The following is an 18246-nucleotide window of genomic DNA, read 5'->3' on the forward strand; positions in this document are numbered from 1 at the left end:
AGAGACAGAGACAGAGACAGAGAGACAGAGAGTGACAGAGAGACAGAGAGAGAAAGAGACAGAGAGACAGAAACAGAGAGAGATTTTACATGTCAGTCTGGCATGTTGGCACATTCCTGTAATCCCAGCACTCTGGGAGGCAGAAGAGGTGGTTCACTGTGCCAGCCTGGTTGACAACATGAATCCAGGATTGCCAAGGCAACACAGAGAAGTCTCTCTCTCTCTTAGAGATTGGGTAAGTGAGTGGGTGTGTGATTTGTACAGTATTCTGCCTGTATGTGGGCCTACATGCCAAAAAAAGGACACCAAATCTCATTATAGTTGGTTATTAGCCTCCATGTAGTATTTGGAAATTGAACAAAAGTCCTTTGGAAGAATATCCAGCCAGGCGTGGTGGTATATGCCTTTAATCCCAGCACTCAGGAAGCAGAGGCAGGCAGATTCATGTGAGTTCATGGCCAGCCTGGTCTATAAAGGGAGTCCAGGACAGCCAGAACTACAAGAGAAACCAAAAAACAAAACAAAACAAAATAACAACAACAAAAAACAATGGCTGGAGAACTCACTCAGAAGCTAGCAACACTGGCCAGCCTAGTCTACAAAGTGAGTCCAGCACATCCAAGTCAAAGCAGAGCAATCCCTCCCCTTAAAAACAAAAACAAAAACAAAAAACCCTAAAAATTGAAACAAGGACCCCAAAATGAAGCAAAAAAAATGCAAACAACAACAACAAAACAAAAGAAAGATTTTAAATCTTTTAAATTTCTTCATTGAAGTCTCCTTCATGGAGTTTGTTCCTACTACATATATGTTCTAACATTCAGGCTCTTTCTCACATCATCCATTTCATTTTCTTAAATTTTATGTAGAGATAAGAATTCTTCATACTTTCTCTACCCCACTATCTGGTTTCAATCCAGACATTGCATTGTATGTTGTTTATTCTAAGTATCTTCTGTGTCAAGTTTGTGTAAACATGCCACCATTTGTTCTCTGTGTTGCCAATAAAAGCCAACTAGCCAATGCTGAGCAAGACAGAGAATAGGGTGGGACATCCTGGTCCAGTGATGGGAGGAGAAAGACAGGAAGGACAGAAGGGATCCATGTGGAGAGGACTGGGAAACACTAGGAGAAATGAACACTAGGAGATGAGTAAAAAGCAAGTATAATGTAGAAAATCTGAATAAGAAACTGTACTAGCTTGGAGTTTTAGGATAGGGTAAATATTGCTGAGTACTGTGCTCTAGGCTAATTAAATATATTTAAAAAAAAAAGAATTCTTCATGCAGCCAACTCTACCCTGGATTGTGATCTTTTGTGATCAGTACATGAATTCAAGTTTCCAAGTGTGGCTATTGTATGTTGCCTGGCTCCTAGTTTGCACACACTCATATGTATGTGTGTTTGTGTGTGTGTCTGTATGTATGTTAGACATTCATTGTCAAATAGACAAGGCTGAAGCAATCACATTCCTACTGCCTTAGTTTCCATCAGTCAGGACCTGGAGTTTCTATGCATTAAGTCATCCCCAGAACTCTCTGTAGGCTAAAATTAAGAAAAATGTTCCATTCATACAACTGCAAAACAATACTCTATGAAATATAATTTAAGATGATACAAAGGGATTGAATTAGAAAGAAGGTCCTAGGCTGGGGGTGATGGCACACACCTTTAATCCTAGCACTTTGGAGGCAGAGGCAGCAGATTGCTGCAAATTTGAGACCAGCTTGTCTACAAAGCAAGTCCAGGACAGCCAAGGCTACACAAAGAAACACTGTCCCAAAAACAAACAAACAAACAAACAAACAAACAAAAAGAAGATGCTAATTAAAGTTCCAGAATAACCCTAGAAATCTGGACAGAGCTGGATGAATCTCGAGTTCAAGGCCAGCCTTGCCTAGTTGAGACCCTGTCTCTCAAAACTCATGATAACAAAGAAATTAACATGTAAATCCCATATAATGACAATTTCTCATTAAAATCAAATTATATTAAATCTAAAATTGTAGATTTGGAAATGTGACTATAGCTTGATGGAGATAAGACTACAGAATGCAAGAAGTCTCATTATAGAGGTGAATGACTTACCTGCTATGAACACCGGTGACAGAGCTCCTTTTTCCAACGGGACCAAGTTGCAACTCCAGGCTCAAGGACTCTAGTGTTCTACTGAACCTATTTTGAGCCTTTTATGCACCTTCTTTCTTGCCCCTCCCTATGTAGCCCCACCTACCTTTTTCAAGCTCCTGTCTGATTGGTTCAATGAGTCTCTACCCATTCAATATTATTAAAGATTGATTTTTTTCCTGCTGTAGGTTGATTGACTCAGACCTTCACATATGAAAACAAGAACCCCGAACTAGAAAGTCAAGATTCGGCTGGGCATAGTAGCACTGGACTTTAATCCCAGCCCATGGGATACAAAGGCAGGTGCATTTCTGGGAGTTCAAGGACAGCGTGGTCTACTATGCAAGTTACAGGACAGATAGAATCTCTGCATTTCAGGCCAGCCTGATACACAAAGTAACAATAAATTTCCTTAGCCATGCACAAGAGTGCATGCCTTTAATCCCAGTAGTCTGGAGGTTTATCTCTGTGAGGTCCTGCCCCAGCTGGTCTACAGAGAGGTTTCTAAGACATCTACAATGAGAGAGTTGCATGATATTTGATCCCAGTGTGGTCCCTGTGGCTGTGAACTGTATGAAACTGCCTTTGATTGCACCATGATTCCTGAGATTGTGAACTGTAAAAATACGTCTTTTATTTAGAGTACTTCATCCCTAACACACACATTTAATATAAGACCAGTTTGTACACAGAATTTCATTTTATTTTTTATTTTTTGAGACAGGGTTTCTCTATGTTATCTTGACTGTACTGGACTTGCTTTGTAGACCAGGCTGGCCTCAAACTCACAGCGATCTGCCTACCTCTGCCTCCCAAGTGCTGGGATTAAAGGCATGCACCACCTCACCTGGCATACACAGGATTTAAAAAATTAATGCTAGGATTAAAGACAGATGCTTCCCAAATGCTGGGATTAAACTGTGAACCACCAAACAAAACTCACTGTAACTGTAGGATTACAAACCATCCTACCTATGCAACCAAAATGCTGGGATTACAGGTGTACGACTCTTCATCGGCCTTAATATGTCAAATCTCTTAACTGTGTTTTCATTACCAAACAATAAAACTATCCTTTTTATTTAAGAAGAAAACTTTAGTCTTGTATGTTAGTCTGAATTGAATGACCAAGCTGTCTGATGACCTGTTTTACCTATCTTTAGGTGATCCTTCTTGTTCAAAGCTAATCTTTATCAATTTGATGGTATCCATGGCTTTTCTTTTGTGGAAAAGAAGGTAAAACTTCTTCCCAAAAGTAACACATATCCTAGTTTCCAGTCTGAGATCAGCACATCTTTAAAATACAAAGGCTGATTTAATTCAGCATTTTTTCTATTATCCAATGTCTTTCTGCAGCTGTTGTTTCTTTTTTATTTGCATCTTAAAATTTTAATGCTAATAACACATTACATAATCTATGTTTGGGGGTATTTATTACTCCTTTCTGTTTATTAAGCATATCTCTTGAGTTAAGATTAGATCTTTCTATAACTGCTTGTCCTGTAAGATTATGTGGTTATATCTGTAATATATTTTTGTTGTATTATACAAAAAAACCTGCTTCATTTTACTAGAGACATATGCTGGGGCATTGTCTATTCTAATTGTAAAGGTTTCCTAATAACAGCCATAACTTCTAATAAATGTGTAATTACAGAATTAGCCTTTCTAGGAATTGAAGCAGTTGCCCACTGAAATCCTGAATATGTACCTATAGTATGATGAACATAAATCAATTTTCCAAATTCGTCAAGATTACAAACATTCACTTGCAAAGTTTGGATGAAAGGTATGTGTTAGTCCTCAAACCTACCAAACAAAAGGCATGTTTTCACAGTTCACAAACTCAGGGATTACAAGAGGACCAAAGGCAGGTTTTTAAAAATAATATTCAATCTCAGTGATGACATTGGGATCATATATCTTGCAACATGTGACTCTATGGGGGTGGGTGGGTAGTCAGGCAGCCTTGTTAAAACACCTGTGCAATTCCAACATGTGTTTTTAGCTCTCCTTATTCTAAGGCAAGAGGAGTTTTGTGAGGTTCAGGCCAGCATGGCACATACATTTAGAATTTGCCTTTGTTGAAGGAAAAAAAACAGTACAAACCTCAGTGCATCAAAGGGCCTTTTAGTACTCCCTGACCCCCAAAAGGTTCCACAGTTAAAAGCTTGAAGACCCCAATTTGATTTCTAGAATGCAGGTGGAGAACAGACACCAACATGGTTTCCTCTGACCTCCACAGGTGCGCCATGGCAAATAGGCTACAAACTAGTAATTAGAAATCAAGCAATGACAGGAAGTTGGTGTATGTTTTTAGTCCCAATTCTTGGGAGGCAGAGCCAGACAAATCCCTGTGAGTTGGAGGCCAGCCTGGTGTACAGTGCAACTTCCAGTACAGCCGGCACTATATAATGAGACCCTGTCTCCAAACACAAACACACAAAAGTCAAATAACATAGGGGCATATGTTCTCTTCTTACAAAGTATATGTGCTGGTGACCAAACATAGATCAGCACGCTTTGTAGCATGTGCTTCTATGTGCTCATCAAACTGTTGGCCCATTCAGTTCATATGAAAAAAGAAAAAAACAAATTTCTCTTATAATTTCATAAGGTTTTTTTTTTACATCATTTCCACCCCATCCTCTCCCTCCTCCAATAACTCTTTTATTTTTTCTCAATTTCCTCTCATCTCATGATCTCCTCTATAGTAATTACTATTACACACACACACACACACACACACACACACACACACACAAACAATCACACACACAAACAGCTGTTGAAGCATCATGTTGTCTCCCTTCAGTGTTGCTTACATACAAAAATTTAGGGAATACCACTTGGGACTGGATAACCTATGAGGGAGCTGGTCCCAGGAGATGAATAATTCTTTTTTATCAGCCATTTAATCTTTTTTGAATGTCTGAATTTTTAATTACAAATTTAGTATCCATTACAAATACTTATCTTCTTTTTTCTTTTCTTTTTGTTAAATCTATTTTTAAAAGTGTATTCCATTTACATCCCAATCATAGCCCCTCCATTGTCTCCTTCTGATACTACCCTTTCTCACACTTAGCTGCCTCCTGTGCTCCTCCCCAAGTCCTCAGAGAGGATGAGTCCTTCTCATATATCAACTGACCCCAACCTGCCAAGTCTCACCAGGAATTCTACATCCTCTTCCTCTGTGGCCTGGTAATGCACCCCACAAGGGGGAAGTGATCAAAGCTCAGGCAATAGAGCCCATGGCAGGGAAAAACCCTGATCATTCTTAGCTCTATCCTAGGTCTCTGGGTCATCTAGCCTCTGGTTGCTGGTTCTCCAGGCAGTGTCAGCTTCTTCTTGTGACATGGGTCTCAAACTGGAGCAGTCATTGCTTAGCCTCTCTCACAATTTTTGTGCCACCTTTATTTATTACAACACATTATGGAAATCCAAATGGACCAAAGATCTCAATATAAAACCAGATTCACTGAACCTTCAGAGGAGAAAGTGGCGACTGGGCTTGAACACATTGGTACAGGAGACAACTCCTAAGCAGAACAGCAATGGTGCAGGCACTAAGACTGACAATTAATGAATGGGAATGAATGAGTCTGAAAAGCTTCTGCCAGGCAAAAGACGCCATCAACAAGACACACCGATGGCCTACAGAGTGGGAAAATAGTTTTTTTTCAAGTCTACATCTAACAGAGGGATAATTTTCAAAATATATAAAGAATTAAAGAATCTAGACAGCAACAACGCAAAAAGTCCTATAGTACTTTGTCCTGGCTGGGGCCTTGTGAGATTTTTCCCACCTCCTTTGGAATGTCAGCTGGTGTTTTCTTTGTGCAGATCTTGTCTAGGTGATCCTGTTGTTGTTACAGTTGGGTACAGCTGTCTGATATATATATCATGATCACCGGTTGGAAATTGGGGTTCTCTGGATCTTACAATTTTTCTGTCCCATCTTCCTCCATGTTCCCTTAGCATTACATATAGGGGTTCATTTCTAGATGTACTAATTTGGGTTGGGCCTCCCATTGTTACTTTTACATTTTTGATGAGTGTGTATTTCTGATGAAGCTACACAAATGAACACAGAAATTAAAACCCATTTTGTTTTGGGGTGAGAGCTACACTTACCTTGGATACAAGGGTGGGTACTTTGAATGCAATTAGAACTTATACTGGCTTAGAAAAATTGACAGCCATAGGTGTTTGCATATGTTTCTAGACAAATTCAATTAGGTAGCTGTAGGTAAGCCCTGAGATATGAGCGTCCTTTTGCACCCTTGGGTCTATCTTGACACATCTTGTCCTGCTACAGTGGTTCATAGGTTTCTCAACAAGGTAGGGATTTTTGTTGTTTTTCTCCATAGCAACTAGCATAGCACATTCGGGCATACATTCTATAGGTCAGTTCCAGCTTGATTCCTCACAGTCCTGTGTCCAAAGTGTGTGATATCTCCATCAGGACACATTACTTTCATGTTCTGGGATGCAGCCAAGGGCAAAGGCAATAAGCTATATACTTTAGAATGCTATCTTAGACTACACAAATATAGACAAACGTTCATATACATAAAATGAAATAAAAATAAATCACTAAAACATGTGCAATTAAGGATAATTTAACTTATTTTTTTATTCGGCCGTCTTTGTCCCATTGATTTAGCTAATATGTCAGGCACAATATCGAAAAGAAGTGATGGTAGTGGACATCTCTGTCTCTTTCCTGACTTCACTGGAATTGCTTCAATTTTCTCCCCATTTAAGGTGATATAGGGTTTCACTTATACAGCTTTTATTTTGTTGAAATATGTTCCCTGTCCCTTAATTTTTCTAGGAATCTGGGGCTTGTTAAATGATTATTTCTGAGCCAAGTCTGGTAGCTAAAGCCTTTATTCCCAGGACTAGGGAGCCAGAGGCAGGTAGATCTCTATAAGGCCAAGCCTAGACAGAATCACAAAGCAAGTCCAAGACAGCCAGGAGTGCAACAGAAACCCTGTACTGAAAAAAACGAAAATGAAACAAAAAAGTTTATTTCTGTTTCTGTTGATATGATTATGTGACTTTTGTCATTAAGTCCATTGTGAGTTGTGCATTGTTTTTAAGTTTATTGGTCTCCACATATTGAGTCACCCCTGCATTTCAATGATAAAGCCAACCTTTCACAGTGGACAATCTTTGTACATGCCTGCGTTCTGCTTCAAGTATTATAATAAAGAGTTTTGCATCCATATTCATCTAAAATCTTGAAATATCATTTTCTGATATTTATAAATTTTTTTTACCTGGTTTTGCTATTACCTTGATGCAGGATTTGTAGAAGGAATTTGCGTGTGGTCCTTCTGTTTATTTTTTCTTTCTCTTTCTCCCCACCTTCCCTTATTATTTGTTTGTTTGTTTTATTTTGCTTCCAAATATGGTCTTTCTGTGCATCCTTGGCTGTCCTGCATCTCCCTTCCTAGACCAGGCTGTCCTTGGATTCACAAAGAGTTCTCTGCCTGTGCCTACTGAATGCTGAAATTAATGGCCTGTACCTGCCTACCAACGATAAATTAAGAAGGACTGAGCTGGGCTTGATGATACAGGCCTTTAATCACAACACCCAGGAAGCAGGGGTAGTGAGATCTCTGTGAGTTTGAGGCAAAACTGGTTTACAGAGTGAGCGCCAGGAGAGCCAAGGCTACACAGAGAAACCTGGTCTCAAAAAAAAGTAAAATTATATGCTTGAAAAGCATATCACATTAATAGACAAAATAGCTAGTTAAGTCCATAGAATGATCCAGAGACATGACTCCTTGTTCTCTGTTCCTAGTGTGAGTTCATTACAGAGTCCTTATGTGGCAGTACCCAGGTCCAGTCCCTTGAGAAAGAGCTCTGGGAGTGCAACAGTTGGTAGAGTGCTTTTCATGTATGAAGACCACATAGTTCTCAGAATCCCACAAATGGGGCAGAGGAGCACACACCTGCAATACATCACCGTTCAGAGACAGATGGAAAGATATGCAAGGTCAGCTGGGATTCATTCCTTAGTACATGGAACCTTGTGTCAAAACCAAAAAAACCAAAACAAACAGTAGGAACAACAGAGGAGGAAAAAAATGTATCTTTCTTCTGCCAGGCTTTTCAATGCTAAAATGTTTTTCAATTTGTGTATTTTTCTTTACATTGTAAATATTTAGTTTCTGGCACTGATTGTACCTAGGTGAGACAAAGCTGAACCTTGTATGGGAGGTGCTTGCCAGAGGCTCTCCTGCTGATGTGAGGGAAGTGACAGCTTGGGGCACAGCACTGACTACTTCTGCAGGATTCAATGTCCAGCTGCTCTTGACACTGGGCCACGGTTCTCAGTTGTTGGTTGGCTGGGACAGAGCTTCAACTTCATCATTTATCCCAGGCTAAGGCAAACTTATTGCAATACTCCTATTCCTGGCTCTTGTTATAGCATATGTGTGTCCATTCCCTAAATCAGCTACCTTTGTTCATTCATACCTTCTGTGGCCAGTGAGCTGAGCTGATCCCTTCATGACCCTCACCACCTTCCTCTTCAGTTCTAGGCTTCCAGGTGAGCCCACCACGCTGGGAAAGGCAGCGCTGGCAATGGAACACAGTGCTTGCTGCATGCTGGGAAAACAGTGTCAACTGAGTTCACACCATCCTACTGCATCAGTCTTCTGTGTAGTAGGCCCAAGCGGTCTGCTCAGAATCCAGCTCAGCTCAAAAGCTCAGCAAAACTTTCATAGTGGAGACCAGACTGAAGGTACCTTGACAATGACATTCTCAGATTTATATTTCAGACTAACGATGAGGAACAGGCCTAAAAGACTCAGTGACTCACTCTCAGAACTATGTTTATTATATAGGAATAAAACTCAGTCAATCGTAGGATCTCACCCTATGGCAGTTAGAAGCCGGAGGATTGCTGAGATTTCAAACCAAGGCTTGGGACCATGATGAATTCCTGCTCACTCTTAGGTATACAAGAGGCTTCATCTTAAAAACTTAAAAAACTAAGTATATAAACCCCCCAAAATAACTCAGTGTTTGTGTGGGAACACTGAATGTGTTCCTGTCAATCACTCTACTCTAAGTTCTTTCTCAGGATAAAGATTTTCCAAACTCTGCCTGTCACAGATGTGGCACTGGGAGGTCTCTGTGTGGGGGAGAGTAGCTCTCTAGGTTTCTTGTCATTGTTTCCATAACTCTCAGGATCATTGTGCTGAAAATAAATAACAGTCAGAGTCCAGGCCCCACCCACATTCTTGCAGCAGTCAGGGCAGAGGAGCTGAGTGCAGTGCACTTTATTCAGTGAAAATGATTACCACTGAGGATGAGGGTAAGGGCAGGTGAAGACTCTGGAAAAGGACATGGCTCTATTGAGGAACAGCTTTCAGGAAGCTTCCCAGGGATCTTCACTTACGATGCTGCTAAATCATGTTTAGGGAAGTTGTTTTTTTTCCCTTGTACCATGTGACTCTGAGGTGGGAAATGCTGTGCTTTTCTGCTTGACAACGGACAAGGAGCTGCACTACTGGGCTGGAGAAGAGGCCGACGGTGACACCCACAGTCCTCAGACTAGAAAGATGTTGAATTGTGTGTGCACTCAACAAAACGCACTTTCCTGGACATGATGTTCATTTGGATAGACTGACTTTAGGACAAATGTGATCTGTCTAAATGTCGGTCCCACCAACAACCCTCTACAGCACCATTTGCTAGATCTCATCTCTTGTTCTCTCCTTAGGTTCATGAAGGCCCTCCTGAAGACTTATCTGTCATTCACAGTGAGCTCTCACATTCATATTTGAATCACCTGTCCCAGTGCCTGGACTTCTGTGAGCTCAAACCTCCAAGGCTGAGGGCTGCAGTGCTCTCTGCTGTATGAGTTGATCCACTTGTAGCTCTCCTGGAGAGACTCACAGATATCCTGGAAACTCTAGGCGTGGAGCTGTGTGGCATGGGAGACCCTAATTTCATTCCCTCTTGCCTGCCCTGAGTCAATGATCCCAGCTCATCAAGGTCAATATTTCTGATAATGACATCTCCATGCCCATCCTAAAGGAGCTTCTGCTCCACTCAGCCGGTCTGAGCCAGTCTATGCAGTTGTTGTCCCTTCTGCCTGGAGTGCTGTGACAACATGGGTTGAGTCCTCATACAGAAATTTTCTTAACTATTATTCCTGAGCTGAATAAAATAGGCCAAAAGACAGCACAAGAGTCTCTTTTCCTATGGGAATACAACAATAATATTTTACTCTGTGTATCCTGAGCTCAGAGCAGACTTTGTCTCTGTTGGAAGAAAATGGGGGAAGGTTGCTTCTGATATTGAAAACCTGAAGTCTAGTGAAATCTTTAAATTTTCAGGCAAATGGATGAAACCACAGACAATCATCATGAGTGAGGTAAATCAGACCCATGAAGAAATCCATGGCATATTCTCAATCAGAAGTGGATGTTAGCCACTTAATTACATTTAACCACATTATAATACAGAGACTGATGTGTCAACCAAAATCCATGAAGGATGTGAGCCTAGAGCTTTTGCTCAGATATAGTAGATAGGCAGCACAGTCCCCCTGTGCATCCCACAATATGAGGGATAGGGATAACTTCTAACATGGACTTGGGACTTCTATTGTTCACTTCCCCTCATGGCAGTGTGGCTTTCCCAGTCCCCAGAGGAAGACTTTACAGATAGTGAAAAGAACACTGGATAAGCTGAGGACAGATGTTTGGAAGGGAGTGTTTCCCTTTCTAAGCACTAGGGGAGAGAAGGAAAGGGATAAAGGAAGGGATGGGATAGGGAGGTGATGAGGAAGATGGCTGCCGAACAAGGAGGTAATTTATATTGCTAATCCTATTACTTGGGAATAACTCTGAGACTGACTGAGGATTATGCATAAACAAGGCTTCATGTTGCTCACAGATTTCTGTGATTTATTACTTGAGATCATTCTTAGTATGGCATGAAGGAAGGTTTACAGATGTCTTTCTCATGCTCATACATACAACGAGCAGAGAACCAATCTTAATTGTTCTGTGCATGCCACACACTTCAAACAATTATCATGTTAGAACTGTATAATGCTTGTGAGAAATTATGTTTTCAGAACAAAAGAAGCAGACACTGATTCTGGATCAGACCTGACAGGTTTCATTACTCTCAGCATGATGGATGCTGACATCCTGAGTCCTCCATGTTCCAGGCCCAGGATTTTCAGTTGCTCTTACCCATCAAACAGGACAGCATTGTAGAGACATTCTGATCCCAATCAGTCAAGCATTTCATACTGTCTCACACAGGATTCCTATTATGTCTGGTATTTCTCCTCATTTAGAAAATAGAGCACAAATGGTATCCATGGCCAGCTTAACCATTTTCCACAATTGTATTTGGGCTCATTCAAATGTTATTATTTTCTCTAAATTCACCTGAAGAAACGTTAAGAAAACAATGCCTTATTTCTGCTAAGGGGAGTTGGGTAGGTTTCTGTTTCCTCTCTTGGTCTACAGATGTTTATTTTTAGCAGGAGTTGGTTATAAGTTATTAATGTTCTTTTTTTAAATTAATTTATTCTTGTTACATCTCAATGTTTATCCCATCCCTTGTATCCTCCCATTCCTCCCTCCGCCCCCCATTTTCCCATTATTCCCCTCCCCTATGACTGTTCCTGAGGGGGATTACCTCCCCCTGTATATTCTCATAGGGTATCAAGTCTCTTCTTGTCTACCTGCTGTCCTTACTCTGAGTGCCAACAGGTCTCCCCCTCCAGGGGACATGGTCAAATGTGAGGCACCAGACTACGTGAGAAAGTCATATCACACTCTCCACTCAACTGTGGTGAATATTCTGACCATTGGCTAAATCTGGGAAGGGGTTTAAAGTTTACCTCCTGTATTGTCCTTGGCTGGTGCCTTAGTTTGACCGGGACCCCTGGGCCCAAATCTGCCTATCATATTGTTCTACTTGTAGATTTCTAGGACCCTCTGTATCCTTTTATTTTGCTATTCTCCCATGCGTCTCTCATTTAGAGTCCCAATAGGATGCCCTCCCTTCAGTCCCAGTTTCCTGGTAAGTGAAGGCTTTTGTGGGACATGCCCCTTGGGCTGGAATGCAGATATAAGTGAGTATATACCATTTGATTCTTTCTGCTTCTGGGTTAACTCACTCATTATGATCATTTCTAGCTCAATCCATTTATCCACAAATTTCGGGAATTCCTTGTTTTTAATAGCTGAGTAGTATTCCATAGTGTATATGTACCACAGTTCTTTATCCACTCTTCTACTGAGGGACACTTAGGCTGTTTCCATGTTCTGGCTATTATGAATAAGGCTGCTATGAACATGGTTGAGCAAATTTTCTTGTTGTGTGCTGGAGCATCTTCTGGGTATATTCCGAGGAGTGGAATAGCTGGGTCTTGAGGAAGCCCTATTCCCATTTTTCTGAAATAGCACCAGATAGATTTCCAAAGTGGCTGTACTAGTTTGCATTCCCACCAGCAATGAAGGAGTGTTCCTCTATCCCCACATCCTCACCAGCATGTAGTGTCGCTTGAGTTTTTGATCTTAGCCATTCTGATGGGTGTAAGATGGAATCTCAGAGTTGTTTTGATTTGCATTTCCCTGATGACTAAGGAGCGTGAGCATTTCTTAAGTGTTTCTCAGCCATTTGATACTCCTCTTTGAGAATTCTCTGTTTAGTTCCAAGTCCCCATTTCTCAATTGGGTTTCGGATGTGGTGGGTGTTTAATTTCTTGAGTTCTTTATATATTTTGGATATTAGACCTTTGTCGATGTAGGGTATTGTGAAGATTTTTTTTCCCAGTCCTGTAGGCTGTCGCTTTTGTTCTCTGACAGTGTCTCCTGCCTTACAGAAGCTTCTCAGCCTCATGAGTTCCATTATTATGGTTGACATTAAGGCCTGGGCCGTTGGTGTTCTTTTCAGGAAGTTGTCTCCTGTGCCAATATGTTCCAGGCTTTTCCCCACTTTTTCCTCTACTGGCTTAGTGTCTCTGGTTTTATGTGAGGTTTTTAATCACTGGATTTGAGGTTTGTGTGCAAGGTGACAAATATGGGTCCAGTTCATTTTTTTTACACATAGACCTCCAGTTAGACCAGCACCATTTGTTGAAGATGCTATCCTTTTTCCATTGAATGGATTTGGCTTCTTTGTCAAAAATCAAGTGATCATATGTGTGTAGATTCATATCTGGGTCTTCGATTCGATTCCACTGCTCAACCAGCCTGTTGCAGTGACAGTACCACGCTGTTTTAATTACTATTGCTTTACAGTACAGTTTGAGATCAGGTATGGTGATTCCTCTGGAGCACCTTTTATTGTACAAGATTGTTGTAGCTATTCTGGGTTTTTTGTTTTTCCACATGAAGTTTAGAATTGACCTTTCAATGTCTTTAAAAAATTGTGTAGGTATTTTGATAGGGATTGCATGAATCTGTAGATTGCTTTTGGTAGGATGGCCATTTTTACTATGTTAATTCTCCCGAATCCATGAGCAAGGAAGGATCATGCCATCTTCTTCATGTCATCTTCAATCTCTTTCTTCAGAGTTTTGAAATTTTTTTCAATACAAGTCCTTCACTTGCTTAGTTAGGGTAACTCCTAGATATTTTATATTGCTTGTGGCTAATGTGAAGGGTGTGGCTTTTCCTAATTTCTTCCTCTGCAAGCTTGTCATTTGTGATAGGAAGGCTACAGACTTTTTTGAGTTAATTTTGTATCCAGCCAATTTACTGAAGGTGTTTATCAGCTTTAGGATTTCTCTGGTGGAATTTTGAGGGTCACTTATGTACACTATCATATCATCTGCAAATACGGATAATTTGTCTTCCTCCTTTCCATTTGGAATCCCTTGATCTCCTTTTGTTGTTTTATTGCTCTGGCTAGAACTTTGAGTACTATTGTGAGAGATATGGAGAGAGTGGGCAGCCTTGCCTTGTTCCCTAATTTTAGAGGAATTTCCTTGAGTATCTCACCATTTACTTTGATTTTGGCTATTGGTCTTGCTGTATATAGCCTTTATTTGTTGAGGAAAGTGCCTTGTATCCCGATCTCTCTAAACTTAAAACTGAATGGGTGTTGAATTTTATCAAATGCTTTCTCTGCATCCAAGGAGATGATCAAGTGGTTTTTTTATTTCAGTTTGTTTATATGGTGGATTACATTGATGGATTTCCGTATATTAAACCATCCCTGCATGCCTGGAATGAAGCCTACTTGGTCATGATGAATGATATCTTTGATGTGTTCCTGTATTCGTTTTGCAAGTATTTTATTTAGTATTTTTGCATCTATGTTCATAAGAGAAATTGGTCTGAAATTCTCTTTCTTGAGTCTTTGTGAGGTTTAGAAATCAATGAGACTATGGCCTCATAGAATGAATTTGGTAATTTTCCATCCATTTCTATCTTTTGGAGTAGCTTGAACAGTATCGGTATTAGCTCGCCCTTGAAGGTCTGGTAGAATTCTCCACTGAAACCATCTGGCCCTGGGCTTTTTTTGGTTGGGAGACCATCGATGATTGCTTCTATTTCTGTAGGGAATGGGACTATTTAGCTTGTTTATCTGTTCTTAATTCAACTTTGGTAAGTGAAATTGATCAAGAAAATCGTCCATTTCCCTTAGATTTTCAAATTTTTGTGCGTATATGCCTTCAAAGTAGGATCTTATATTCTTTGAATTTCGTCAGTGTCTGTTGTTATGTTCTCCCTTTTCATTTCTGATTTTGTGATTTCAATACTGTCTCTCTGCCTTTTAGTTAGTTTGGTAATGGTCTGTCTATCTGTTTGATTTTTCTCAAAGAAACAGCTTTTGGTTTTGTTGATTCTTTGGACTCGTTTCTTAGTTTCTAATTTGTTAATTTCATCCTGAGTTGAATTATTTCCAGGCGTCTACTCCTCTTGGGTATTTCTGCTTTTTTTTTCCTAGGGCTTCCAGTTGTGTCGTTAAGATGCTAATGTGCGATGTTTCCAATTTCTTTTTAAAGGCACTTAGTGCTATGAATTTTCCTCTTAGCACTGCTTTCAATATATCCCACAAATTTGGGTATGTTGTTTCTTCATTTTCATTGAATTTCAGAAACTCCTTGATTCTTTCTTTATTTCTTCCCTGACCCAGGTGTCATTTAGCAGAGAGTTGTTTAGTTTCCACGTACAGTGTAGGCTTTTTGTTATTTCTATTGTGTATTGAATTGCAGCCTAAGAGCATGGTGATCTGATAGGATACAGGTATTATTTCAATCCTCTTGTATCTATTGAGGCTTGCTTTGTGACCTACGATGTGATCGATTTTGGAGAAGGTTCCATGGGGTGCAGAGAAGAAAGTGTAATTTTTTCTTGTTTGGGTGCAAAAGGTTCTATAGATATCTGTTAGATCCAGTTGACCCATGGCATTGGTAATGATGTTATTTCTAAGCTTAGTTCTGTTTCAATGACTTATCCTTCAGGAGAGTGGGGGTATGAAGTCTCCCACTATTATTGTGTGGGGATTGATGTGGTGGTTTAAGCGTTTTAGCAGATCTTTTACAAATGTGGGTGGCCTTGTATTGGGGAGCATAGATGTTCAGAATTGTGATGTCATCTTGAGTGACTTTACCTTTGATGAGTATGAAGTGTCCTTCCTCATCCCTTTTGATTAATTTTGGTGAAAGTCTATTTTGTTAAATATTAAAATGGCTACGCCTGCTTGCTTCTGTGACCATTTGCTTGGAATATCTTTTTCCAACAATGTACCCTGAGGTAATGCCTATCAGTATGGGTGAGATGTGTTTCTTGAATGCAGAAGAATGTTGGATCTTGTTTATGTACCCATTCAGTTAGTCTGTGTCTTTTTATTGGAGAATTGAGGCCATTGATGTTGAGAGATATTAATGACCAGTGACTGTTAAGAGTCTTAATTTTGATGTTGTTTCCAGTCGAGCGTTTGTGTAGTTGTGTTTTGCCATGGGATAGTCATCTATTTCCTGGGTAGTTTTGGTGTAGCTGACCCTTTGGGATGGAGTTTTCCTTCTAGTACCTTCTGTAAAGCTGGATTTGTGGATAGGTACTGTTTGAATTTGTTTTTGTCATGGAATATTTTGTTTTCTCCGTCAATGGTTATTGATAATTTTGCTGGGTAAAGTAGTCTGGCCTGGCATCTGTGGTGTCTTAGGGTTTGCAGGATCTCTGTCCAAGCACTTCTGGCTTTTATGGTTTCTGCTGTGAATTTGGGTGTAATTCTGATAGGTTTACCATTAAATGTTATTTGGCCCTTTTCCCTTGCAGCTTTTAATATTTTTTCTTTGTTCTGCATGTTTTGTGTTTTGATTATTATGTGGCGGGCAGTTTTTATTTTTTTTCTGGTCAATTCTATTTGGTGTTCTGTAGGCCTCTTGTATGTTTATAGGCATTTCTTTCTTTAGATTGGGGAAATTTTCTTCTATGATTTTGTTGAGAATAGTTTCTGGGCCCTGGAGTCTGATGTCTTCTCTTTGGTCAATGCCTATTATCCTCAGATTTCTTCTTTTCATGGTGTCTTTAATTTCTTGAATGTTTTGTTTCAGGAGTTTTCCAGATTTGGCATTTTCTTTAATGGTTGATTCAATATCCGTCCTTGTATCTTCTCGCCCTGAAATTTGTTCTACCATCTCTTGGATTCTTTTAGAAAAGCTCACCTCTGTGTTGCTTGCCTTCTTCTCTGAGGTCTCCCGTTCTCGTTTTTCTTCTGTCTGTGTGTTTGTCATTGAATCCATTTTCATTTTCAGATCTTGAACTGATTTTTTGATTTCTTTCATCTGATTTTTTTATATTCCTGAGTTTCTTCCATTGCCTCTTTAGAGGTCTCCAGAGCTTGAACCGTTTTATTTATTTTCTTTCATCTGGTTGTTTGCAATTTTCCTGCAATTTTCCAGTTCCACTCTATGTGCTTCTTTTATGTCTCTCACCTGTTTGTCTGCGTTTTCCTGCATTTGATTACGAATTTTATTTGTTTCCTCCATTATCATCTTCATTACTAAGGATTTGAGGTCATTTTCTTGTATTTCCGTTGTATTTGTGTTCTCTAGGTTGTTTCCTTTGGGATAGCTGGAAACTGGAGACACCATGTTGTTTTGGGGTTTTTTGCGTATGCTTTTTCGTTGTCCTTTAGACACCTTGCCGTCTTTGTTTTTGTTGGGTAGCTTCCAGAGTTGGATGGCGGATTTCTAGCAATAGATTCACTTGTTTTCTCACGATTTCCCTAGGCTGCGCGTTCAAAGCTTCACTGGTGTGGATGTTAGGAGGTTAGCCCTGTTGTTCTGGTCTCTCACAGCCAGTGATCTTCAGCCCCCCTGTGCTGTGGATCCTGCAATTTTTCTGGGTCTCTGAATGAGCGTTGGGTCAGGCCAAGGTATCCACAGCCTTCTGTGTTCCCTGCCAAGTCCAGCCGGGAGCACTGGGCCAGAACCACGGGCTGAACTCAGCTAGATTCTCAGGGCCTGAACCGTCTGCCAAGCTCAGCTAGGGATTCTGGGCCCAAAATGCACACAGGGTCCAGCCAGAATTTTTGGGATGGGACTGTGCACCAAGCTCCGCTAGGGCCTTTTGCCCAAAGTGCGTGCTGTTGTCAGTTATTGACTCAGGGCCCGAACTGTCCACCCATCTCAGCCAGGAATTCTGGATTCAAACTGCACACTGTGTCCAACCAGAGTCTTAACCCTGGTGGAACGGAGTGCTCTGTCCAGCCTGCGTCACAGCAGGAGAACTGCGGCTGCAGTGAGTCAGCGCTGGTGTTGGAACTGAGCGCTCCGCCCAGACTGTGTCACCGTAGGGGAGCTGTCACTGAGCTGAGGTGGTGCCTAGGATGGAACTGAGTGCACCACCAAGCCTGCACCACAGCAGGAGAACCTCGGCTGCTCTGAGTTAGTGCTGGTAGTGAAAGCAAGTGCTCCGCCCAGACTGTGTCACCACAGGGGAGCTGCCGCTGAGCTTAGGTGGTGCCTAGGTGGAACTGAGCGCTCCACTAAGCCTGCGCCACAGCAGGGGAGCTGTGGCCGAAGCTGAGTTAGTGCCTCGGGTAGAATTGCTTGCTGGGCTGGGCCAGTATCCGGGACTCTGGGGCCAAACTGTCCGCTGAGTCCAGTCT

Source organism: Acomys russatus, unplaced genomic scaffold (genome assembly GCF_903995435.1).
Source record: "Acomys russatus unplaced genomic scaffold, mAcoRus1.1, whole genome shotgun sequence".
Classification (NCBI taxonomy): Eukaryota; Metazoa; Chordata; class Mammalia; order Rodentia; family Muridae; genus Acomys; species Acomys russatus.